Here is a 12776-nt window from a genome sequence, read left to right as displayed (position 1 = left end):
TGGCCATTAATGAGAATGCAATTGGCAACATACTTATTTTCCGCTTGCCACGAAGAACTCGGAAGTTGTTTTCTGTAAACCTCCTGCAACCCGGAAGTAGATACCAATACTAGAAGATATCACTAACATGGCTGCAATGATCATGCAGTCAGCAACTCCTAATGATAGACTCGGATCCATTTTCGGTTGGCTTGTGTTTGAACAAATAAGAAAGAGCTAAAATAATAAGTTTGAAACTTTAGTATAATTGTAACTAAACTTACATGTTAATATAAAGCAATGTTCACAAAGATTAGTTTAATTGAATTCTTTCTTAAAAAAAAAATTGATCTGGTGCTCATCCTCAACAGCCACAAATAAGAATAACAAATGATTAAATATCAGATTAGTATATTAGGGACATATTTTAATTATTTCTGTTAATTATTGCAAAATAAATGAGCTGCATTATAAATTTTGATTAATACTCAAATTCCGGACTCGAAACTTGATTTTAACAGATGAAGAAACATGGTTGGAATAACGGGTTTACTTCAAATGCGAGGCGAAATTACGATATGTGAAAATACAGACGAATGCACAAATTAAACTAAATTACTTCACATACAGATTATGCGAGGTTCACAAATTACCTGTTGATAGAGAGAAGTGGCCTTATAGAATCACTTGGAGATCGCTACTCTGAAGATTCTATAAAAGTATTGTATTAATACCACACTCAGTTTAAACATAATAAAATTAGTAATATAAATACGCCAAATACATGGCGCCTCAAACTTCATTCTGCGTTTATGAGGCTATATCTTTTATTTTACGCCCTGAACTCGTCCCTTTGTTGGATTTGCGAAAGGAATATCATTAGATGGTGATAATTGAGCACTCGGCTCTCCCATTTTAAGTTGATGGCAGTTGTATGGGGAATTTTTCTACCAGAAGATTGAAAAGAAATCAATGTGTAATTTTGTAGAATGTTTTGACAACGTCCATGAAGGTTGCTCTTATGTGCTACCTCCAGTTGTATCAACGTGATAAGCTCCACGACGCTGAGAACTGTTCCGAAGAATGGCTTTCCTGGAATACAAACGGATCATCGAGGATGATCTCTGTTTCATGACTTTCTTCTGTCTTATTAATATTACCCTCTAAGCTAATTTTCCTAGGCAAGTGAACAGTGAACAGTCTCATTGGACGATAGTAGAAGATTAATACCTCACCTTCCTTTCCTTAGCAGAATTTGATTCTGCGCCGATCATCTCATCTCTAATCAGCGACGTTATGAATAATCTAAAATGAGTATTAAAAGTGCAGCCCAACTGAAATGTCTATAAAACAGGCTGTCGGTTTCCATTTTCCTTCAAATCGCCTGAACGCTGATTACACAGTAACCAAGGAAGCAAAGCAGAAAGTTTGTTTCTTCCTCAGATATTCCCCCCCCCCCCCGGCACCAACTTTCATTACTTTCAAACGTGATGAGTCCGAACAAGACACGTCGGTTCTAAGAGCGAAGATCGATCCTGGATCCAATAAACGTTTTCTGTAACAAGAGCAATCAACTGCAAAGAGGTCTGAGATAAAATCTGGAAAACGAAGTTCAGATTATAATCCACTCACTCTCGATTCTTGAATATAATGGGTGTAGAGCCACCGAGCCAACAGCAATTCCTGATACATTTGGGAGATTTTTGCTAAAACATAAACCGTATCCTCTTCCTGGTTAAAAAAAATAACCAACAAACGATGTCTCTTCTAGCTGCAAAGAAGACGATTATGTTCACTTTGCTGTGCCAGGGAAGAATTCAAAATCCCAATAAATCATAGACCAGTTGCTTTGACCAGCTGTTCGTGCAACATTCTAAGATCCGTTGTCATTTCAGGAGAGAAACAAGTTTTGTTTTCCCCAAAACACGTCTTTCTGTAATATTTCTCAACAAGTGATCATCTAGTTCGACTAGAACCATTCAATAGAGAAGCCATGCTAGACGATGAGCACTTCGTACAGATTTTCTCTGATGTGGGTATTTGTTATTTTCAAATTTGATATTTAACATGAAACTTAAATTCCTTCATCAGGTATGACAGTTGCGAGATAAGTGCCGTAAAGCAATGTACATCCGTCGCACTCTATCTTCCATCTCTACGAGATGTTGACAGATGTTCTTTGCTTCGATTGTGCTAGGTATTAATTAGATTGAAACTTGATTATGAGTCCCGAATGCGTGTTTCTGCCAGAAACAGAGAGAGAGAGTGAGCTCTGCATTCGTTAGATCCTATCTGCCATCAACGTATAATAATTGAAATCCGAGCATTCAAATACGCATCCCATACGCACCTAAATCATTTAATATTAACTGAATTTGAAGAGTTCGTATCACTATTTGAAATGTTTTAGATACCGATTGCTGTCTGCCACTGGCACTTCCCCGATTTCATCGATCGAAAGCTGTTCGATGATGAAATCGCAAAAAGCCTTGAGGAAACCCACGATCATAATATTTTGAAAATGCAGAATTGCTTCAGTGGCGCCTCTAGTGTTGATTATTTTAATCTTAAATGTTATACACAAAGCAATGAGCTGTCACTTTTCGCTTAGTAATCGGATTTTTCACTATTATAGCATTTTATTTTCAGTACGTTTATCACAGTGAAGAACTTAAGAAATTTCAACCAATTCACAAGATAATAGGACACTAATGCTTATTTATTGCTTGATTTCCAGAACACTAGATGTTCAAATTATGACGAATAACTGTTCCAACTGAGAGATATCTTAATGGAAATTGCATGGTATCAACAAAATTCTAAGGATCTAACTTTCAACTTCCGAGCCAAAATTTGCATCTGCTCACATATCATTGGGTTTTATTCCTTTCAGCCACTTTGCTGAAATTTTCGCAAAACCAATTTTAGCTTTGCATTAGTAACGTTTAGGTTATTTGCACATACCTATACATGGCTCTACATCAACCCATTTCTAGACAATCTTGATTCAGGAACTTACAATTCAACGTGTTTTTGTTACAGAAATGCAATTGCTCTGACACAAGAGCACGCTAACCAGATGACCAAGGTTTGAATTTCCTCAGGTCAAGCATTCAAGTGTTGTTTTTTCTTAATGATTCGTGTTTCGTTTATTATCGTATACAATCAGACGCAGGGAAACAGCTCATCATTTCTGAACACATAATGCGCAATAGAACGGGGTCGTTATTGTTACATTAAATTAACAGCAAATATACATACTAAATAACATGTGTTGTATTTAATAGAATTGTCTGGCCACTCACTTAAAGGAATAGCATTGTATATTAATGCTTTCCAAATACTAATCTCAAGTAGTTACTCTTATTCTAGAACAGTGGTTCCCAACCTTTTTCCACTTGTGTATCCCTTTTAAACCCATTTTTATAAATTGTACCCCTTGTTTTTAAAATAGCTGTTTCTAAATACTGACACTTTGTTCAGTGCCTATCTTAATGTAAAATAGTGGAAATGAGGTTGTGAGTTGGGAAAGGAAAATTACTACAATAAAAGTACAAACCACAGATTTAATTTTACAATATCCGTAACACAGAAATAAGTATAGCTTCATGTTAAATATTGATAATGATGATCAACTATTTAACAAACTTTGAATTTATTATTAATAATTATATGTATTTGTGTTATCTGAAAAGTCTGTAATAATTGGTATACAGATCACTAGCCGATTGAAACATTGTTGGTGAGATCGCTGAGCTTGCTTTGATGTGAGCTAGTTTTCAAGTGTGTCCATTAGCGATGATTCAAACCTAACACTTATTGTTCCATAAGTAACGTTTTGTATTTTGTTTACTTTAGTTGTTTTTCAGCCATTACTGATTATTTTTCCTGTACCCCTGAACGGCCCAGCACGTACCCCCCCCCCCGCGGGCACACGTACCACCGGTTGGGAACTGATCTTCTAGAGGTTGACAACTATTTTACGGTTTTCTTTTTCTTGAATATAACCTACAGTAAATCTTTTAGTTTAAAATTCTCCCCTAGTAGACGATTCCTTGTGGACATAATTCAAGTTGTTCACGCCCTTAATAGCTGCATATACTTCGATAAATTCCCCTGTTATACTCTGAGGGGTGGACAATATACAAAATCGAATTCTGTCTACAGAAGAGCAATCACTTAGTCCAGATATCAGCCAGTTCAAAATATTTACGCATCTAAATGAAGTATGACCATGGTTCCGTAAATCGGAATAATTTCATTTTTTGTCTAAAAAAGTACTTATTATTAAATCAATTCTCATTGCTGTGAAAACACCAAGATTGAATTCATCTGATCACTCATCCGGGCATGTTTTTCCTCTTCTTGAATGCAAAGGTTTTTCCTTCTTCTGCAGCTTCTCCCACTTAAGTGGGGTCACTGTTTATAATGAGTCTCCTCCACACCTTCCTGTCTTGGGCTGTCACCACATCCAAGTTCTTCATCTTCAAGTCCTCTTCTACCAGCTCCCTCCATCTCTTCTTTGGCCGCCCACGCTTCCGCCTTCCTTGCACATCCATCTGCATGACCCTTCTTCCCACATATTCGTCCTACCTCCTCATCACATGACCAAACCATCTCAACCTTGCCTCTCGTATTTTCGCTCCTAAGTTCGTAACTTTCACTGTTCCCCTGACATAGTCATTTCTCAGACGATCCTTTCTGGTCACACCGCACATCCACCTAAGCATTCTCATCTCTGCTACTTCCATCCTGCTGATGTTATTTTTCCTCAGGGCCACAGTTTCTATAGCATATGTCATAGCTGGCCTCACTACTGTCCTATAAATTTTGCCTTTCAGATTGATCGGCACCCTCTTATCACATAACACTCCAGCCATCTCCCTCCAGTTCCTCCAACCTGCTTGTATCCTGCATCCCACTTCCTTCTCACCTCCTCCATCTTCTTCCACTGTCGAACCTAAATATCTAAAGTCTCTCACCTTCCTGATGACATTTCCTTCCAGCTCCAGGTCTGACTCCTGGCCACCGCCCACTGCGCAACACATATACTCTGTCTTACTTCTGCTCAGTCTCATACCTCTCTCTTCCAGTACTTTTCTCCATCTTTCCAGTTTAGTTCCCGCTTCTTCTCTTGAATCTGCATACAGCAAGATGTCATCTGCATACAACATTGTCCAAGGCGCATCTTCTCTCACCTCCTCTGTTACCACCTCCATCACAATATTAAACAGAAACGGACTTAATGTTGACCCTTGATGCAAGCCAAATGTTACTTGAAAACTTTCTGTCTGTCCCAGACGGGTCCAAACATTTCCCGTAGTACATTTCCCGCACCAATCTGACATATTTCTCCGGCACCTTCTTCTCCCTGAGACACCTCCAGACTTCTTGCCTTGGCACTCTATCGTATGCTTTCTCCAGATCAATAAATGCCAGATGTAGCTCCCTTTGTTTCTCTCGATACTTTTCCATCATCTGCCGTAACCCAAAGACAGCATCTGTTGTTGATCTACCAGGCATGAAGCCAAATTGTTCCTTTGCAATCTCCACCTCATTCCTCAATCTACCATCAAGAATCCTTTCTAGGATGTTCATTGTGTGGGACATCAACTTTATTCCTCTGTAATTTTTACAGTCTTGTGCATCCCCTTTACCCTTGTAAATGGGGACAAGAGTACTCTCCTTCCATTCTTCGGGTATATTTTCCTGTTGGCAAACTTTTATGAACAGGTCCCACAGCAGGTCAATTCCTTCTCATAGACACTTATTTCAATTTTAAGTCAGACACCCGAATATGAGTTCACGGATAACCTCTAATCTCATATTAGCTATGAGTCTCGAACAAATATCTGTAAAAAGAAAAATCCGATCAGTTTTATTTTTCATGCTAAATAAAAAAAAAAAAATAATAGAATTATAACACATGCGCCAGAGTTTCTAGAGCAGACGTACAACAGATTATTAACGAGAAGTGAATAAAAAAAAGTATATGAAAAATAATGAATATGAATGAATTGTGCGTGTACTCTATATGCAATTTAAATACACCTTTCAAGCTTGAGTTCCATTTCCCATTGGCACTGCTCATAGTTTTATGCCTGTGTTAATGTCTGTTGACAGATTGCCACAGATTCATAATAACATCCTGAGACTTGATGGAGAGAAGTTGAACGGAAGCACACTCTAATACCTGTTAGAATTCTATTCTCACTTCATGTAATCAAAACCATCTTTTTTGTGTGTTCACTCTGATATCATAGTCATCAGGAAATATTTTATGTTGAATGATTTATTTTGTCTATTAGTAATTTCATCCTGTTGAGGTTTTTAATGTCACACTGGGGGGATTTCATCAATTATATAATCTCACTCAGCAATTGAAAGGGTTCTTTTGTAAGCGAAAAAAAGATGCCTTTATCGAAATCTACCGCAACGAAGTTATTTCCTAGAATATTCAGCAGGAGGTCTATGACGGATATTACAGGATTGTTGCTGTCATAAATATCATGCAAAACAAATATTACCGATTTGCTACATGCAGAGATTAAGAAAGTCTGAAAGTTATTATCTGTTGCACTCGAAGTTTGAAATATCAGTATATAAGGGATATGACACAAGTTTTTCCTGTGTCATATCATAGCACACGCGATTTAGACATAACTCTGGGTTAATAGCCTTAGTTGCTTTCGCAGTAATTTCAAAACCAAAACACCTCAGCTCGTTGGATTCTGAAAGTGAACAAGGATGGATAATTATTTGTTAGGAGAGGTTAGAAGTTATGAGAAGGAAAATCGTTTTCTTCTAATAAAAAATATGGGATTGAAATTTGGTGGAATTTATCTACTTTCTGCAATAGAATGTAATGGCGGTCGCATTGTATGGTTTGTGTACATTTGTTTGAGATTTTGCTTGTATCCTTTTGGAAGGATTTTGGAAATGTATTTTCGTACAAAGCGATGAATTAACTTTTTCATTCAGTGAAATGAGATCGCTCATGTAAGAGTGTACAAAAGCCTTGATTATACCCTGGCATCATAATCCTCAAAATGCATAATAGAAGTGAATGAGGCATCTTATTTAGGATGCCCTTTTTGTAGCATATATCATAATACTTCGTGAGCATGATCCAGCATGATTGATTTCATTTCTTCGTCTGCGTAGCGTTTGTATCGAAGTGGATGATGTTGCTAATTAGATGGTTTGCAGTTATACAGAAATTTGCTGTGGATGAATTTTTCTATTGGGGAGGGAATGAATGCCAACTCTTTCATTGCAGTTAAGTATAATAGTTACCTAGTATCTGTCTAGTAGGACGACAGTTGGAGGTTAAGGAAATCGGCTATATTTATGCAAACAATATAATTCACTATTAATCTTTGTAGTTTCAGAATTATGGATGCTGAGAATGAAGAAATGGGACATATCCCAAGCAAAAAAAAAAAAAAAAAAAAAGAAGTCTCTTAAATTACCACTTTTGATTTCATTATGTTTCTAATCTGCATGTTTCCAAGCTTTTATACTGAGACTCAAACTCATATACAGTAATACCCCGCTTTACGACGATCCTATCATATGACGCTTTCAATTGCCCATTTATACGATGCTGGATTCTCTAGTACGACGGTTTAAATGACCTTGATGCTCCTGTGAATCATCCTGTGTACAGTTTTGTGAACTGTTTATGATGTCGTTGCTCGCTAGCTCTCTGGTATTTTGGTGTTTCCTGAGAGTTATAAAGGGTTTATAACTATTATTTTATTTTTTGATGTTAATATTCGTACATAAAATTTAGAGTAAAGGTTTTGCTGCAGTGAAAAGAAGTGTAGGTTTAAAACCACTTGTGAGTGGAATTCCAAAAAAAAAAAATAAATAAATAAAAAAAAAATAATAATAATAATAAAAAATCACGCTTGATAGTTCCAATTATCTTTCCATATTCGAAACAGCTGAAATTTTTTCCTAATGTCATATTTAATGTTGGAATGAATTGCACAATTCGATGTATTAACGTAAACTAAGTTCCATTTCTGTCTTGCTGAATCTGTTGGAAATCTGTTTTATACCTAGATTCTTCTGGTTAAAAAATTAGCGTAGCTGAAGTAGTTGAAAGACATGAAAATATTCCCTGTAAGTTGTGTTGAAATTTATTTTTTGGTGAATCCCATCCACGAAAGGCTTTTCTAATTTTCAGTACATAAGCTTTATTAGATGGGTCACGAATTAAACAAACCAAAAACCTGCTTAAAAACAAATCACAAGTGGAACTTTGTTCAGCCATTTCAGGCCTTCTTTTAGGAGGGCCGTGATCTCGCATCGAAAATTCCTCCACTTCAAGGCATTTACATATAAATTTACATATCCAGAGTTGGATTCGAATTCACTGTTGACTGATCAGCCGGCCACAGATGTCGTAGACTTCAACGTTTTTTATTTAAGCAAACATTTAAGTATATTTTAATGTAGAAGATTCAATGTTGTTCGTATTCATAAATTGAATTGGGTTCGAAGTTATATTGTTAGTAGTCGGTGTAATTTAGCACAAAGTTGATTGTGAAAAGGATTTTATTTGATATGGTGATTTTACCACAAAAATGCCATTGGGCCTGGTTAAACGTAAAGTTTTCCCGAGGGCCCGAGTAAAAATTAAAAAGAGAAGCAAAAGAGTTTAATTCTTGTAGGTACCAATGAGTGTGTAAGAACGACAATGTTAGGTAACTCTTAATAATGGGAATGGTTATTGTTATGGAAATGACTATGAAGAGAGAACGACCTTACACAAACTTATACTGAAAAAAAAAAAAAAAAAAAAAAACTAAATATCGACACAGAGGCTAATCGTTTCATGGAGGGTTTTTGTAGTTGAAGTACGGAACTCTCTGGGGAGAAACGGACTTATTTAAATTGCCGAGATCTTCTATTTACGGATATAGTTTCGAAATATGAGTACTATTCTTTTTAACATATTTCCAAAGGAAGTACGTAATCTTTTCTGTAACAGCAAGAAAAGTCAAGAAAAACGGATGTGATTGATTTTATTAATTTTGTTTGTGCCGATGAATTTAGTTTTCTTTGAACAGCTGGAGATATTATATACCTTGGAGAACGTTTCTTGAGAAAAGCTGTTCCTCAGAATATAAATAAACAACATGAAAATTAGTATTGCTGAGAACCGCATGTTATGAATCACTGAAAAAAGTTTGTTAGATCGAAGTTCACACTTGTTTGTTTTAACTCATACTCATATTTTAGTGCACGAGCGCTACCGATCCTAGATTGTATATTATTCATAAAGTTTTCCTTACTTTTCGATCCATTTAGACCTTTTGTACCTCTTTTCGCAGGTGTCCCATCATTAAAAAAAAGAGTAACAAATAAGATTAATGTCCATGATATCCCCTTCATTTTGAATATTGGTTAAATCACGTTTATCTCCAGCTGAAACTCCAAGATTTCCTCCTATAACACAGATGTTTACGTATTTAAATATATTAAGCATTTGCAGATTTAATATTTTAATTTTATTGCCTTCATTATCCGAAGTGATAACTCATTCTCATTAAAAGATATTTTACCGATTATTATTTTTTTAGTAAAGTATTTCGTGTTACACTAAATCTAATATTGGAAAGCACCTAACTTAGTCATCCTCTACTTTAGTGGCTTTTATTCCCCCACCTTGATTTTAAATTAATCACAGCGCGCGCCTGAACCATAGAAATTAATTGAGGGGTTTGCCAGTCACAATTTACTTGCGCTGTTGGAATAGGAAATGCGCTTCAGGCAACACAGCGATAGTTCCCTTCAATGTATTTTATTTGAGACGATTGAGAAACTATCTTTCGTCCGAAATACCTTCAAATAAAATCTACATTGCATTAACCAAAATTTTCTTAATAAACAAATTAGATGAAATAAGAAGTAATTTTAACGAAATGCATTTTAATATTTTAAACATATTTAAATAGCACTTCCTTTTTAAAAGCAGAATTTAAGACAATTATTGTTAAGTGACAACTCCAAGAAATCGTCGCGAGAGGGCTCTCTACTTTACATAAATATCGTTTATTCTTCTTATGACTATGTACACCATCACTACTACATGCTGCGCCATCTACCGCTCAATTCCGACATTACGCTTCACCGATTGCCAACAACTCAACTTTGAAACACTTGCAACTCCTGAATAAAGTTAAGCATCCAACTGGTTTTATTGACATTTGGAAAACTATCGAGATACTAATTTAGATTCCAATCATGCTGTGTTTAATGGCGAAGTATATAATATATAAAAATCTACTGAAATTTATTTCGTTATCTCGATTTTTGGTTTTAATCTAATTTCAACAGCAAAATTAACACAAATTGTAAATTATCTTCCGTGTTCTGTTAACATTGCTCATCGCTGCTTAGCAGACTAGATTTAAACAATTTTTTACATTTTCATTCTTTTATTTCTTCAATTAAATATTGGAGATTAATGCGCTTACTTTAATCACTGTCTCATTCTTTTCTTGATTTCAATTCCTTTGGGTTTCATTTTTGTTGTATTTTATTATACATTATTTGCATAAATATATTTGATAAGTGTCTGCGCGGTTAGCCTAGTGGCTGTGCGCTTCGCAACCATATGCCTGCGGAAGGAGTGTCCCAGGTTCGATTCCCGTCTCCGACGGGAGAAGCTCAATGATCTTCCATAGCCAAGTTAACCGGTCTTGGGCGTGGACAGTAGGGGATTTTCCCACAGTTTCGCTGGGGTTTTATCATTCTGCAAGCAGGCAAACCGGCCTCGTAAATGCACACACTGACTACAGTCATGAATACCTCCACTAGGGATGTAGCAGAGGAGTGGCGCGCCGGCTGTCTTATTTCGTTTGACTCCTCATTAGGAGGAGACCCAGCCCGTCTGAATTTGATAGAAGGCAGAGATAGATTTAATAAGTTGTACTATGTTTTTTTTTCATTATTAAATTTAAAATATCTTGTAATTTTACACTATCGACTGCTTTATATGGATGTATAAAACAAACTGAAGTGTTGAATTCTATTGATTTTTTTGTTATTTGTGTGATGACTGCCAATAGTGCGTCTGTGTAAGCTTCTTCCTGATTTAAAACCTTGTTAATAATTTCTTATCAAGGATTCTTTTATAACTACTTTTTTTCTATCGGTTATTTTATTTATTTTTTAATTGCATTGTAAGATTTTTGTCCGTTGATGTGGTATTTTTTTATCAGAAAACATTTTAATAGTAACTGAAATATTGTTCTCTTATTTATTCTAGTTATTTTTTCCTTTATCTCTGTACAATGAACATTTTTTTTTTTTGCACATTAAAGGTGTACTCACATAATTCAGTTCTATTTAATTTCTGTTTATTCTTCATATTTGCATTCTGTGTGGATATGCGCGCGCGCCGTAAGTAATTGTTTAAATTGTTCTCAATAGTTATCTCAGAATTTTATTTCTCAAATCTCTTTACTAGTTTTATTTCTTAAGCTTTTGAACCTGTTATGCTTCTCTTAATTAGATTTATCTTGTGGATTTTCTAAGGAAAAAAAAAGCTTAATTTATTTAGTGCCAATAGTTTGCCTAAGTATCAAGAAGTCCATATCTTTAATTATTTCTCGTTCTCTCCCCTAGGGCTACATATAATGCTTGTTTGATATTGTAAGAGTTCTCGGCTTCAGTTCAGTTTAGTTCTGTGTTTCATTAAGCGATTTTGTTAAGTTACTATTTGCTAGTTTACTGTCTTAGCTATGTTTTGTATAACATTTTTTTTAACTGCCGCTTCCTGCATACAACCTTCGCCTTTTTCGTATCTACTTGATGCAATTTTTTTATCCTCACTAAAGCCATGCCTGAACGATCTGAAGTATTTTTTTGTTCTGTGTATCACAACTGAATACGTGCAGCCCGTGTGTTCCCACCGTGATTTAACTAAGAGGCAGTTTTCTAATCCTGACACGTATTTATTTCTATGTATCACTCGTGTGATGATTATGATGGATGTTACTAAGCAATCGTGAGATAATCTGTACAGGAATTCTGAGAAGTGTCTTCGTTTTATGTATTCCGGGATAACACTATAATTTAATTAAGAGGATTTATAGGATTAATTTTTAACACAGTAGGAAATCAAGTTTGTTTGCTCAGTTTGGCCCTCTTCATTACCATGTTTCCCTCCCATCTGAGTTGTGCATAATACTACTATTCATGAAGTTACAACCAATGTTTTATGTTAACAGAAATATCAAGCCGAATCAGCATTGTTACTTGTGGTTAACTATTTAATGTAAGGAAATTGTCCTTTGAAAACTAAACAGGAAAAAAGAATTCATAAATGCTTTTTGAATTAACAGCTTTCAATAAATAATATCCACAATCGCTAATTCTTGAGATCTAATCGTGCTTTAACTAACATAAAATGTTGCATTACAAAATACCGGTCAATTTTGAAGTTAAAGTAAACGACAGACTCATGAGTGGTTGGTAGATACAGGGATCGAATGTCAGTTATGAATAAATGTCAAAGGATTGGTATTCATATCCTATCATTATGAGGTGTTCTAGAATATCGGTACTATCATTTTCTGTTTGAAATTTAATTTTTATTTAAATTTATTTCTAATTCCATCACTGCTTATTTGCATACCAGTCTAGCTCAAAATTATCAAACAATTCCAAACTGCTGCATCTTTATGTCGCATTACAGCCAAATGAAAGATACGAAGAACTGGAAGTAGAAAGGCAATTTCCAGCGCCCAGTTAGATTTTTTAAATAGTAAAAAGAAAGA

Source organism: Typopeltis vanoorti, chromosome 6 (assembly GCF_054136105.1).
Source record: "Typopeltis vanoorti isolate ZY-2024b chromosome 6, IOZ_Tvanoo_1.0, whole genome shotgun sequence".
Classification (NCBI taxonomy): Eukaryota; Metazoa; Arthropoda; class Arachnida; order Uropygi; family Thelyphonidae; genus Typopeltis; species Typopeltis vanoorti.
This window is presented reverse-complemented; position numbering follows the sequence as displayed.